Below are 13,348 nucleotides of genomic sequence, written 5' to 3'. Positions count from 1 at the left end.
CATCTCTTAGACTCTGAGAGCCCCAAGAATTGAACTGTCTCAATCCAGGGACAGAAAGAAGTGATACTTGATACTGAAGGAGTGACAGAAAGCAGGAAAAAGAAGTCAGAGCACAAGACAGAGTGGTGGACTTCCTGGCCCACGGAGCAAATAAAGCTGAGTGACTTGGGCAGGGTATTCACTTGTGGAGTGGCGTGCCTCCAGATACTTAATTGGGGTGCTAGGTTTGTTGATCCACAGAGCTAGAGTCTATTACCTCCAGGCTATGGCTTAAGGTAGAGTGATGGGTCTATGGGTATTTATCAGCACCTTTAAAAGAGTTGTGTACCATTTCCCAGACAGAGCAAGTCCTGCCTACAGCACAGCTGAGAAGAGCCTGGCTTGACTAGAAAAACTGCACTCTGAATATTTCTGATGCTGAATTGTAACCTGTTAATTTCCATAATAAACTCCGTAACTGGATATGATGTCTGAGTTCTGTGTAGCCATTGCAGTGAATGTTAGAACACAAATCAGAAGCAGAGTGCTGTGGGGGAGATGGTTGGTGTCTAATATTTTGGAGTCAGTCTATGGATCCCCTACCTTTCATACTCCCACAGTACCTCTTGTCAACTTCAAAACAATGAAGTGTATCATTCTGTCCTTGGATGCTCTTCATTAGTGGCTCTGGGGAATCTATGAATGCATGACTTGTTTTTACCAAAAACAAAACCACCAAAACTAATTAAGACCCAAGATGAAAGCTTAGTCACAAATTAAAGGATGAAGAATTAGATCAAATACAAAGTGAAGAAATGAATGAAAAGCGCAAACAAGGAGACTTATGGACTATAAACCCCCTGATAGGCAGTCCAGTGAAACATGGCTATCTTGAAACAAAGTGAGCAGCATTCTCTGGTCAAAATTACTGGGAGACAACTGGATAGAATCTGCAATGGGAGACAGAGATAGTGTGCAGATAAACCCAGAGTAAAGTGGGATGAACTAGCTCTATGAAGGGAAAGTACATGAAGGAGAGCAAGAGCCCTATGGATCCAGAGTGAGTCAGACAACAGGGACAAAGCTATTCACCAGTGGTCCCTAACATTTGAGTGGCTAAATTGGTGGAATGGAGGGTTTTTGAAATGGTGGCTAGAGATCCCCCACCCGACAAAACTTTGGACAGAACACCCCCCAAACTTACCCACTTCCATTGTGTCAATTCTGACTCATGGTGATCCTGTATAGGGTTTCTGAGACTGCAAATCTTTATAGGAGCAGAAAGCCTCATCTTTCTTCCAAGGAGTGACTGGTGAGGATGAACTGCTGACCTTGCAGTTAGCTCTCCAGTGCTTATCTTACACTGCCATCAGGGCTCCCAGGACAACACCATCAGTCCTTGAATTTTGATTGGGGTCAAGTCCCAACTGCTGGCTGTACTCTATGGGGCTGCCCCAGTGTCCAAGCCAGAAACTTGAGGAGCATGCTCCCCACTGCCCTTTGAGAGACCAACAGTGAGCTTCTTCCCTCAGCCTAACAATCCATGGTGTGCTCTCCTGCACCACTGGTCCAGCTACTGGAGGTTTACTCCCCACCCACGTACCTTTGAGTATGTACTCTCATACTCTCATACTGCAACCAGAGTCTTGGGTCCACTTCAAAACCCCTGTGCCACCACACCCTTTGCAACTGGTGGTGTATGCTTCAGTTACTAGACTAGCAAGCAGAGGTAAAAGACAGCTCTCTCCCAACCCCTACTGCCCAAACACCAACCAGCAGTGTAAGTTCCCAAGCCATTCACCCAGACCACGAAGCAAGTGGTACTATGTAAACACAGTGCCCAGCCCACTGGCCACCAAGAGTTTTCCCTCCAGTCAGCATATAAACACATGTCATCAGCAATGCCATTCACATCCTGACAGGTGCCATCAGTACCTTTGTCAAATGATGACCAGAAGATCCTAGTGCCCTCATCCAACATCCAACTAGCTGTAACATCATGCACTGCATATCCAAACAATTCCTGTAGGCCATCTGAACTTACATGGGAACCCTTGATAGTTAACACCTCTTGAGATTCCAATCTCGGCACAGTTGACCTAGCCAATCTGCTGGGTAGCACTCCCTCTCAGCTGATACGGAGCTGTCTTATGATGATCTCCAGAGAATGCGCTAACTGCTAACACCAATATGGAAGGACCCCACCATCCCACAAGGGTTACAGAGGGACTATCCAAAACATGTCACCCAATATCATGAAAAGAACAGGCTCCCATACTTCTCCTCAATTCGGTAAGGGTCAACATATGCTTACCCCAGAGGACACACATACAGATGTAAGTCACCAGACCCACTAGAGAGAGGAATTCTTGCCCAGGCAGTAGACACCACCAAACTCACACACAGACCAGAACCACAAAACAACAACTAAAATTGAAAAATTGAAAAGAAAACAAAAAAATCTAAAGAGAAAGAAGAAACAAAGCTCCAGATACATCAAAACAAAACAAAAAAATCAGCACAAAACAAATATTCATAGAATCAGTCAAATATACCAGTGAAGTAATTAACACCTTAATGACTTAGGCAGTAGATAATAATAAATCATATAAAGAGAATAATAAGGCTGAAACAAGTGATAAAGATAAAATGGCATAAAAGCTTTTAAAGAAGAAATGGTAATAGGACTTCCTGATGAGAAATTCAGGACTTATATATAGGATCCTTAAGAAATCAAGAAAAACATAAACAAAATCATAGAATTCAATAAAACAATACAAGATCAAAGTAACAGAAGAAATAGACTATTAGCAACCATACAAAACTAGATAGCCAGAAGATTAACAATAAAGCATCAGAAATTGATAGCTCCGTGGAAGGATAAAGAAGTAGAATTGAACCAATGGAGAAAGAATTAGGGAAATAGAGGATAAAGCCTTTGCTTCTAATCTCTTTGAAGAACAATCTGAAAAAAGAATGAAGAAATGAAAGTCTAATAGTTATGTGGTAGGCTGTCTAGAGGAAGAATTTATATGAAATGGAATTCCAGAGGAGTATTAGAAGAAAAAAGCTTAAAGAGGATTTTTGTAAATTTACTAACAGGAAACCTTCTTCATATCATGAAAGATAAGAAAAATTCCATTTAAGAAGTTCAACGAACCCTATACAGGGTAGACTTTAAAAGAAATCTCCAAGACATACCATAACAAACTTTTCAAAATTAAAGCAAAAAATTCTGAGAGCAGCTTAGGAAAAATAAATTATCATTTACAAAGAGCCATCAAGAAGAGGACTTCCGGCACTTTCCTGACCAGGCAGCTCAGAGTAGACACTGGAGAGGGAGAGAAAGCAATAGTCAGAAACATCACACTAGAAGGCTTGTAAGTCTGTCTTCTGCCTATGACTGATTGGAATACCTAAAATGGGGCTACAGCGTACCTAGTGAACGAGGCTTCTTGCGGAACCTTTGCAATACATAAAACTATAGGTAGAAACTGGAACTACATCCAGATCTCCAGAGATGAGAAATCTCCACTTGAAAAGATGAGCAGACCAACCTGGAGTGGCTAGAAGAATAAAAGATACCTCTTGAAAGAAAGACCTGCAGGAAAAATGGAGGCAGATGGACTGTTCCTACAAGAACAAACAAATCGCTTCCCTAGGAAACATCAAGGCAAGTGGCCAGGTCCTCTCAATGCAAACCCCCTTCCAAGACTAAGACTCAATGGAAATGCACGCTCTGATTGGTGACCACACACATCACCGATGGAGGGAAGTGGGGTAAAAGCAGCAATGAAGCGGCAAGCTAAGCCCTACAATGTTCAGTGGACTTCTGTGGACCCAGTTGGGAACCTGGTTGGCAAGCAGTGTGAAGAGACCTGGGGACTCTTGGGCCCAGAGTCAGTGGCGTGGCCACGGAGGACTCAAGAGGAGAGTGGAGCTACCAACTGATGGGAAGAGAGGGCATATGCACAGGAGCGCCTACACTTGCAGATGATACCCACGTGACCTGGACCAGATGACTGGATGATCAGAGCTCAACCAGGAGAGGAAAGTAGAGGAAAAAACAAAAAAGAGTGAGCTGATTCAGCCTGATGAACTTGACCTATACCTATGGAGCAGCGGACTCAAAGGAGGGAACAAATCCTCACAGCAAGAAACATACACACACACACACAGAGTGGACAGAGAAGGGCAGCTTGGACATTGGATACTCAAATGGGGAGGGGGGAATACAAAGGCAAGAAGTGACTGGCTTACAAGCTTTCAAGAGGGAACCTGGTGCTAGGGAGCATGGAGGAAGGCAGAATCTCCAGTAGGTACTATTCAATCTGTCTGGGCGGAGCTGATGAAAGGAGATACAGATGGGTAACTCGTGATACAGTAGGGAATAATGCTTATCAGGACGGACTATGAGGGTTGGAAATGCAAAGATAGACATTTTGTAACAAGGAAGGGAGTGATTAATTCTCCAGGATAGGAGTAGAGGCCTCTGTGACCATCAACGGAGAAAAGCAGAGAGTGGGACCCTACCCAGAGAAACAGAGATGCCTGAGATGGAGACAGAGATGATGACGTGGAGTGATGAAGTGACTGGGGACTTTGGACCCAGAAAGGGAAAGGGACTGTGGGCCAAAAACTGGGGGCAGGAGGGGGCAGTGTAGGGGGCGGGTTTCTGGGATATACCCTTTGGGTGGTTGAGGATGCATGGAGGGAATTGGAACCATGACAAAGAGATGATATATGATGGAATGAATGTAAAACTAAAGTTCTCCCATGTAAACTATCATATAATTCACAATAAAACATTTAAAAAATGTAATTCAAAAATATTACTTTTAAAAAAAGAAAGAGTCATCAAAAAGACTAAGTACTTCTCAGCAGAAACCATGCAGGGTAGAAAACAGAATGATGACATATATAAAATTTGAATGAAAAAAATTGCTAAATAGCAGTTGTTGCAGACCGTGCAGAGGTTCGAGGCCCTATAGGCCCGAGTGTAACAGATCTAGCCACTTGGCAGTTAATAGCAAATTGTTTTTCATCTTAGTGTTCAGTTATATTTATTTAATTCCAAACATGAGCCCTGGAGGTCCACAGAGAAATGCAATATTCCCCTAAGTTTCTAAGGTCAAGATTTTCCCCCTAGAACCAAGGCAGTAAAACTTCCTCAGAGGACGAACAAGGACAGGTTTACTGGGATTAAGCAGGGAGGCTCTGGAGAGGAACTGCCCGGGGTATATTCACTTGGGATGGAGTGGTAAATTCTGGGAATAAGGGATTAAGGACAATGGGGGCAACTCCCTCGGACCACCCTGTGTTCAATCAGTTTGATCCAAGTGAAGGTTAAACCCAGTAAGAAGAAAGGAATATTGGTTTAAGTAAGGTTTACTGGCTTAACTTATCTTAAAGATTGTCTTGTCTGAATAATACCATTCTTCTTCAGTAAAGATCCCTCCCTGAAAGAGAGGAAATAAAAGACGGACGCAGACTTAAGTCTGCAGGGGGCATTATTGCTTGCAGGGTATGAAGAGGCTGTCTGCTGGTTTTGCATCTACTCTGGTCTCCGAGTGTTTCTTTTCTCTCTCGCCTCTCCAGACATCCCACCTAGAGTTAGTCCAAGAAGGGAAAATGGCAGCCACTGAGCAGTCTGTCTGGCAACTTGCATCAAGCCCTGGTGTCTGTCTTCTTTGTATCTGTTTTCTCTGTGTCTGTTTTCTCTCTCTCTCTCTCTCTCTCTCTCTCTCTCTCTCTTTCTCTCTCTCTCGCCATCGTCACTGGACACCCCATCTTGGGATCCTCACCCCCTTGCCGAGGCCAGACCCCGGCAAGCAGTTATCCACCATTATATTGAATATAATGGTGAAGCCAGAGCATTCCCAGATAAGCAGAAATTAAGGGAATTTTCATAAACCTGACCAATCTCCACCATACAAGAAATATTAGTCCCTCTGACAGAGAAGAGACACTAGACATACAACCAGAGATTAAGACACATGATAGCATCACCCAGATACCAATCTACATAAAGACTTCTCAAAAGTAAAATAAAGCTGCAAAATTGAAAACAGAGAACCAAATATGTGAATCTATAAAGGAAGACAATTTTAAGACAAAGAAGGGATATTAATGCTGTAGGTATAGGACTTCCATATGGAGAATAAACCAAAATTATATCAAGATATAGCAAATTGTTTGAAACTTAGAAAGGTAAAGGTAAATTACAGAGTAACCATAAACAAAATCAATAAATCTACTCACCAAAATAAGCTAATAAAAAAGATTCAGTAAACACAAATCAACAATAATGAAAACAAAAAACAAGAAATACATAAAAAGAATGCAGCGCAGTAAATCAAAGAGAACAAATAAACCACTAACACTACCAAACAAACAAAAAAGCATAACAAAATGGCGGCAGTAAATTCAATAATTACACCAAATGGAAATAGTTTAAATATGCCAGTCAAGAGACAGAGAGTGGCAAAGTGGATTAAAAAACAATGACCCAGCAGAATGTTTCCTACAGGAGATATACCTTAGAACACCAAAAAAATGGAAAGGTTAAAAATCAGTGGATAAGAGTGTTCTCTCCTATAACTGACCAGCGCTGTGGAGCCTGTGGCTGAAAGGGTCTGCAGTTCACCGCTTCAGGAGAACCCGTCCCCGACTTATAGCCAAGCATGGAAAGCAGCAGGAATGTCAGCACTAGAACATCCCCCCTTCCAGGATTTGAAGACTGTATTTCCCCATGGCCTACCTCCTCGCGGACATTCAGTGAAGCTTGCCTTATGATAAGGAAACCAGCCTTCGAGTTTCTGCATTACCAGAAAAACACCAACTTGATATTCTCTATGGAGAGAAAGGAACAGGAAAAATTCAGTCTTTGTCATGTTATTTATTTCTGTGTAAAACAAGACTGGCTGCTACTACTACACATTCCAGATGCTCATCGTTGGGTAAAAAACCACCGCTATCTTCTGCAGTCGTGTTGATGCCATGCCGTGGAGTCGGTTCCGACTCATAACGACCCTGTATGGGGTTCCAAGGCTACAAGAGCAGAAAGCCTCATAGGTCTCCCGTGGAGCAGCTGGTGGTTTCGAACCACTGACCTTGCTGTTAGCAGCCTCACTTGTAACCAAAACGCTACCAGAGCTCCTCTTCTGCAGTCTACCTACAACAAACAGCGCTTGGATCAACCTTTAGAGGCTTCAACTTGGCTAAAGAATTTTAAAACTTCACATGAGCGCTTCCTGAGCCAGATGAAAGTTCAAGATACGTATGTTTGGAACAAGCGAGATATGACGGAGAAAGGCAGCCTAATGAGAGGAGTGGTTGAACAGGGCATACCTTGGGTGAGTACTGCCACAGACGGCAGTTGGGATTGTGCTGAAAGAGCTATGGAGGCAAAGTTCTTCAGGAATCTTTCACCTCCTAGTGGCGGTGGGTGGAGTCAAGGCTCTCTGGGAAAGAACCACTCTGAACAGAGAAGATACAAGTCCAATTGCTGCAGAGGAATTAGCGCTTCTTTACAGTCTGAGCAAAATGGCGAAAAATTATTAACACGGAGGTGCCCTTGTGTCGTCTGTGAGCCAGACTGGTTCACTCTTGAAGCGCCAGGCAGCCTACCAGCCCCAGGAGTTACTGGGAAAAGAAGGATTTGGTTCATTGGATCCCTCAGTAAAGGGATCCCATCCTGGTTTCCAACTACAACCCAAAAGAATTTGAAAACTGTATTCAGTATTATTTGGAAACGATTGGCTTCAACATGAGAAAGCTCATATAGAAAAAGGGATAAAGGAACTGCTATTTCTGAGTAATGCAAATCCCCGGCAGCTGGAGCAGCTCTGTGCCTACCTCTAGACCATGATCACAGTCGGCCTGGAAGACCCAGTCAGAGGCGGAAGCCCCGCAGTACAAAGGACCTTCAGTGGAATGGATTCTTTGTAAAGTGACTATCCTGGCAAAAAGACAGCCCCTGTTCCTGAAACTAATAACAGTTTACTAAATGCGGATTTTACGTTTAAGTTAATCATGGATCTTTTCCTTAAACGATAGAGTTAAATATCATTTGTAAAAAAAACAAAAAAAAACAATGGATATGTTGTTGTTGTTATGTGCCGTGGAGTCGGTTCCGACTCATAGTGACCCTGTACAGAGTTTCCGAGGCTGTAAATCTTTAGGGAAGCAGAAAGCCTCATCTTTCTCCCGCAGAGCAGCTGGTAGTTTCAGACTGCTGACCCTGAGGATAACAGCCCAATTCTTAACCACTATGCTATATACCCAATGGATATAAGAAATATATATTAAGCAGACAGTAAACACAGGAGAACAGGAGGAACAATAAGAATCTTTTTAATCAAAATCCATTGTAATAGACAAAGGAGGGCATTATTTAATTATTAAAGGGAAAATCAAGAGGTTGATTTTTAATGATTTATGAGTCTTTAAATGTCATGCAATAAATTCATTATTCAGCTCATCAATTTTCAATTGAAACAAAATTATGTATAATCCAAACCAGGGTTTTGAAAACTATGTCCCATAAAGTCAGGGATACCTAAAGGTGTCTCATGTCCACCATTAGGGGTGGGACAGGCAAGATGCCCGGACCTCTAGGCACCAGTACCTCGCTGAATTTGGCCTACCTTCCTTTTATTCTTTTCATGTATGAAGGTGTTACCTAAAACATGTTTGAGTAAAAGGTTCTGGGGTCAAAATTTTGCATGAAAATCACTTTTCTAAATTATTGTAAACACATGAAAGGAGAACAGGGCCAAATACAGAGTTCAGAAACATGTCACAAACGATTTTCATTCAAAATGATAATTTTATCCAGATTCCTCATTTTCTTAACAATACCACTAGATAAACTCAACTTCTTTACATTTCATACAGATTTATATTGTTAGGAAAAATTTTCCCATTGTTGGAAGCATTTGAATGTTAATCATTTGAGACAACATAAGCTGTGAAGTCAAAATTCCAACCAATAATGCTACTTAACCTAACATGTATTCCAACAAATGACTTTAGTTTACCTATCTGTATAATGAGGGTAATGGTAATTATTCTAACTAAATGCATGCCCACATCCTGCTCACCTAATCCTTTCTTATATCATGCAAGTTAGTTTGCACAATATCTGGACCATAATAAATGAGACCTACTTTTTCACCAAGGAGCTCTGGTAGCGTAGTGGTTACAAATCGGGCTGCTAACCTCAGGGTCATCAGTTCGAAACTACCAGCTGTTCCGCGGGAGAAAGATGAGGCTTTCTGCTCCCATAAAGGTTTACAGCCTCAGGAACCCCGTACAGGGTCTCTATGAGTTGGAATCGACTTCCCGGCCCGTAACTATCACCACCACTTCTTCACCACCTTTCTATTCTATGACAGTGAATCTTAACTGTTCGGGGTCTTGTAGTCCTTCCAGAGTTTCACTGAAAGCTATGGAGCTTTCTTTCAGAAAAATACACATCTGCATAGACAAAATAATTGCATTCTGTTTTAGAGAGTTTCTGGACCAACAAAAATCTCTGTGATGAGAAACCCTACTGTGTCTATGAGCTTGCATGTATGGGTGTGGGTATGTGTGTTATTTGTTGTAAAAGCTCTGAATCAAACCCACTGCCATGGAGAGTGACATAACTAAGGTTTAAACAGTGATGGTGCGTACAGGACATCACTACTGAATCCCCTCCATCAGTGTCTGGTTCTGCCCTTTTCTCCCTCAGAAACAGTCAGAAGGGTCTTCACCCTTCTGTTTCCTTCGGTGTATTGTTTCTGAGCCTCTGGTCCATTGCTCTCTATTCTTTTTTCTTTCCCAAAACCGAAGTTATTTTATTACTGAAACAAAATAACAAACATAAAGTAAGACTTGCATGTGTATCATTTCATGAAGGTGGATAAAAGGGTCACCCACCCACTGCTTTGCAAGTAACCTAGCTGTGCACACCAGTATCAACTCAGATAGGGCATTTTGGGTCACTCCGTGATGCCCCAGAAGGATTTCTGACTCAGAGTCCTTTGTGTGTTGAGGCCTGTCTTTTCCAGTCAGCCAAGCTGAATGGTAACACTAGAGACTTATGCTCTGTAAGTCCATCTCAGGTCTATCTGGAAGAGCAGGAAGGACATTAAGAACTTCAGTCCAACTAGAAACTCAAAAGGCAAGCTGATTTTGCTGCTGTTGAAGCCTTCCAACTCCAACAATTTTGATGAATCCTGGGCACACCTCAACTCACTAACATCTGTTAATGCATAGGACAGATTTCTGCTTTGCTTTCCTAATTATAGGACTCTCATTGTGTCCTCTTCTCATCCCTGGTCCACCTGAACAGAGTCCAAGGCAGATGTCTAGTACTCAGGTACTCCAGTCAATCCTAGTCTGCTCTTTCCCAGTGATTAGTCAATCCTGTGCACTCAGAAAGTGTGGCAGATCTTCCCACACAAAGCCAGATTGTTTTAGACCTCCCCTCCCCTCCTGCCAAAACTGCTAATAGGAGGTTCTGCTGGTGATCAGAAACCCTGACCAAATCTCACTTGTTGGTACTGACTCACAGCAACCTTATGCACAGCAGAATGAAACACTGCCCGGTCCTGGGCCAACCTCACTACTGTTGCCACGCTCTCTCATCTGTCAGTTTGTCATACTGTGGTGGGTTGTGAGTTGCTGGGATTCTGAAAGCTATGCCACTGGTATTTTAAATACCAGCAGGGTCACCCATGGTGGACAGGTTTCAGATGAGCTTCCAGACGAAGACAGACTAGGAAGAAGGAGTGATGAACTACTTCCGAATATTTAATCACTGAAAACCTTATGAACAGCAGAGAAAATCTCTCTACCCACGCTTAAATTTGATATGCATGCTCCCTGCCCTTCTGCTTTCCTACAGCTCTGTGATCAAATCAACTTCACTGGCCTTACTCTGGCCTTCTCACCATCATGATCCCCAGGTGCCTCACACCTGTGGCGTATCTCAGTCAGGGTTCTGTATCCCCCTCTGAGTACCTAAGTGAGAGCAGCTTGAGAATGGGGCAGGTTCATGTGGATTATGAATTAGTTATAGGCAAATGAGGTGCTTCTTTTTCTAGCACCAGTGAGTGGAATGCTCTCTGTCTGTCCTACAAGCTGCAGACAGATCAAATCCAACTCTTGAAAAAAAAAAAAAAAATAGTCTGGTAAATTGCCCAAATGGTTAAAGACTAAAAAGTGCTCTGAAAAACATGGAGCCTAGAATACAGTTATTACCTAATAAATATTTGTGCAGTCCTGGTGTGGCACCGTAGGTAAGCACTGGATTGAGAACCAAAAGGTAAGCAATTCAAACCTACCAGCCACTGCTTGGAGTTGCAACCAACTCCATGGCACTGAACAATAACAGCAATAAATATTTGTAGATGGATGTCTGTATAACCATCAGAATCCCATGCTTTATAAATTGTTTATGACATAAAAAAATCTCAAAATGCTGTCAGTTCAAAATTCCTACTATTCTTGGGGATGGAAGGGAATTGGATAATAAAATGTGGAGGAATGCGTTATTAATTGCCCCTTTCTGTTGACTGTCTCATGTTCTTCTTGGAAGCCAGAGAATAGGGCTACTATGTCACCTAACTGAAACGTACCTGACTTGTGGAATTCTTCAAATGCTAGGCCGGCCTCCAGGTACCCTGAAGATCCTCAGTCTACCCCATAATCTAGCAGATGAGGTTGTACCCTCTCATAGCTCTGTAGTGAGCCCTTCTCCACAGTCACTTTTCCACTCCAGCCTCATAAGACTTCGCAGAAGTGGGTAGTTAAAGCAGAACTTGGGAAAACAATAGTTGAAAGAATGTCTATCACCTGGATGGGACCTTCACCCTTAGGCTTACAGGACAGACCCCATCTTCAAATTTACAATATAACTTGTTTTTAAGTGCTTTTGAGTCAGTTTCTGGCCCATATCAACCTTGTATAGGGCTTCCAAGGAGTGACTGATGAGTTTGAACCACCAATCCTGCAGTTAAAACCAACTTTGCAGTCCAGCATATTAACCACAGTACCACACCAGGATTCCATAACTATAGTAGAGACTCTTTATTACGTGTTAAAGAGGGGTCAAAACAAGACAAAAGCAAACATGAATCACCTGGGTGAGGAAAAACAGACACCATGATGAATTTCCAAAGTTACACCTGTACATGGTGATATGTGCAGATAATTGATGGATGCTTGCAGCTGTTTTTCCTCATTTTTCATTGTGCCCCATATGCCAGTGATGATTTCAAAAGCTCGCCCTCAGTCCTGTTTTGAGTGACTTCCAGCTGGAGGGACTCATCTTCTAGCACTACATTTGACAGTATTCTGATGCTATTCATAAGACTTTAATTGTCTGGCACTATACCTGACAATGTTCCACTGCTACTCATAAATTTGACTGTGATTAAACATTCAGAAGTCGTCCTCCTCTCCTTCCTAGTCTGTCTTAATCAAGAAGCTCAGGTGAAACCTGTCTACCATGGGCAACCCTGCTGGTATTTAAAATACTGGGGGCATAGCTTCCACCATTCCAGAAATATGCAAGCTGCCACAGTATGACAAACTGCCAGAGAAGTGGTGGCCCCAAACCTGAGTAATCAATGAAACAGTGGGATATGTTCCCCTTATAAGCTTCACCTTGGACTCACTACAGTGGCCCTAAACAGCTGATTTTTGCCAACAGCCATCCCTATATGACTTAGCTAAGAAGCTCCCTAGGATAAAGTCAGATATAGACCCTCCAGATTCCCATGGACTGTCAAACAAATCTGTGTTTGAAGAAGTACAGCCAGAGTATTCCTTAAAAGCCAGGATAGCCAGACTTAGTCTTTTATACCGCAAACATATTATCAGGAGGGACCAATCCCTGGGGAAGGATATTATATTTGGCAAAGTGGAGAGTCAACAAAAGAGAGGAAAATCCCCAAGAAGATGAATTGGCATAGTAGTAGCAGCAATGGGCTCATGAAGCATAGCAACAATTGTGAGGATAGCACAGGAACGGGAAGTGTTTTGTTCAGTTGTACATAGTGTTGATAGTAGTCAGTGCTGGCTCAACAGCATCTAATAATAACAACAAAAGGTTTGGGGATAAGCATAGCTCAAGGATCCATTGTTGTCATTGTTATGTGCCATCTAGTCAGTTCTGATTCTCATGAACCCTGAATAGTGTTTTCAAGGCTATGAATCTTCACTGGAGCTGAAAGCCTCATCTTTCTCCAGGGGAGCAGCTAGTGGATTCTAACTGCTGACCTTATAGTTACTAGTCCAACGCATAAACCACTATGCCACCAGATCCTCATTGTATGGATAGACCAGAGTTATTACTTATTCATCTGCTGATGGACAC

At 42.5% G+C, this 13,348-nt stretch overlaps 1 pseudogene; it reads left to right on the top strand.

Moving 5' to 3' along the window:
• Nucleotides 1-1,590: 1,590 nt before the first annotated feature.
• On the top strand, nucleotides 1,591-7,842 carry LOC102815773 (annotated as a pseudogene).
• Nucleotides 7,843-13,348: the final 5,506 nt, after the last annotated feature.

Source organism: Chrysochloris asiatica, unplaced genomic scaffold (genome assembly GCF_000296735.1).
Source record: "Chrysochloris asiatica unplaced genomic scaffold, ChrAsi1.0 scaffold00166, whole genome shotgun sequence".
Lineage (NCBI taxonomy): Eukaryota > Metazoa > Chordata > Mammalia > Afrosoricida > Chrysochloridae > Chrysochloris > Chrysochloris asiatica.
Note: the sequence above shows the minus strand (reverse complement) of the source record. Positions and strands in the feature narration are given on the sequence as shown.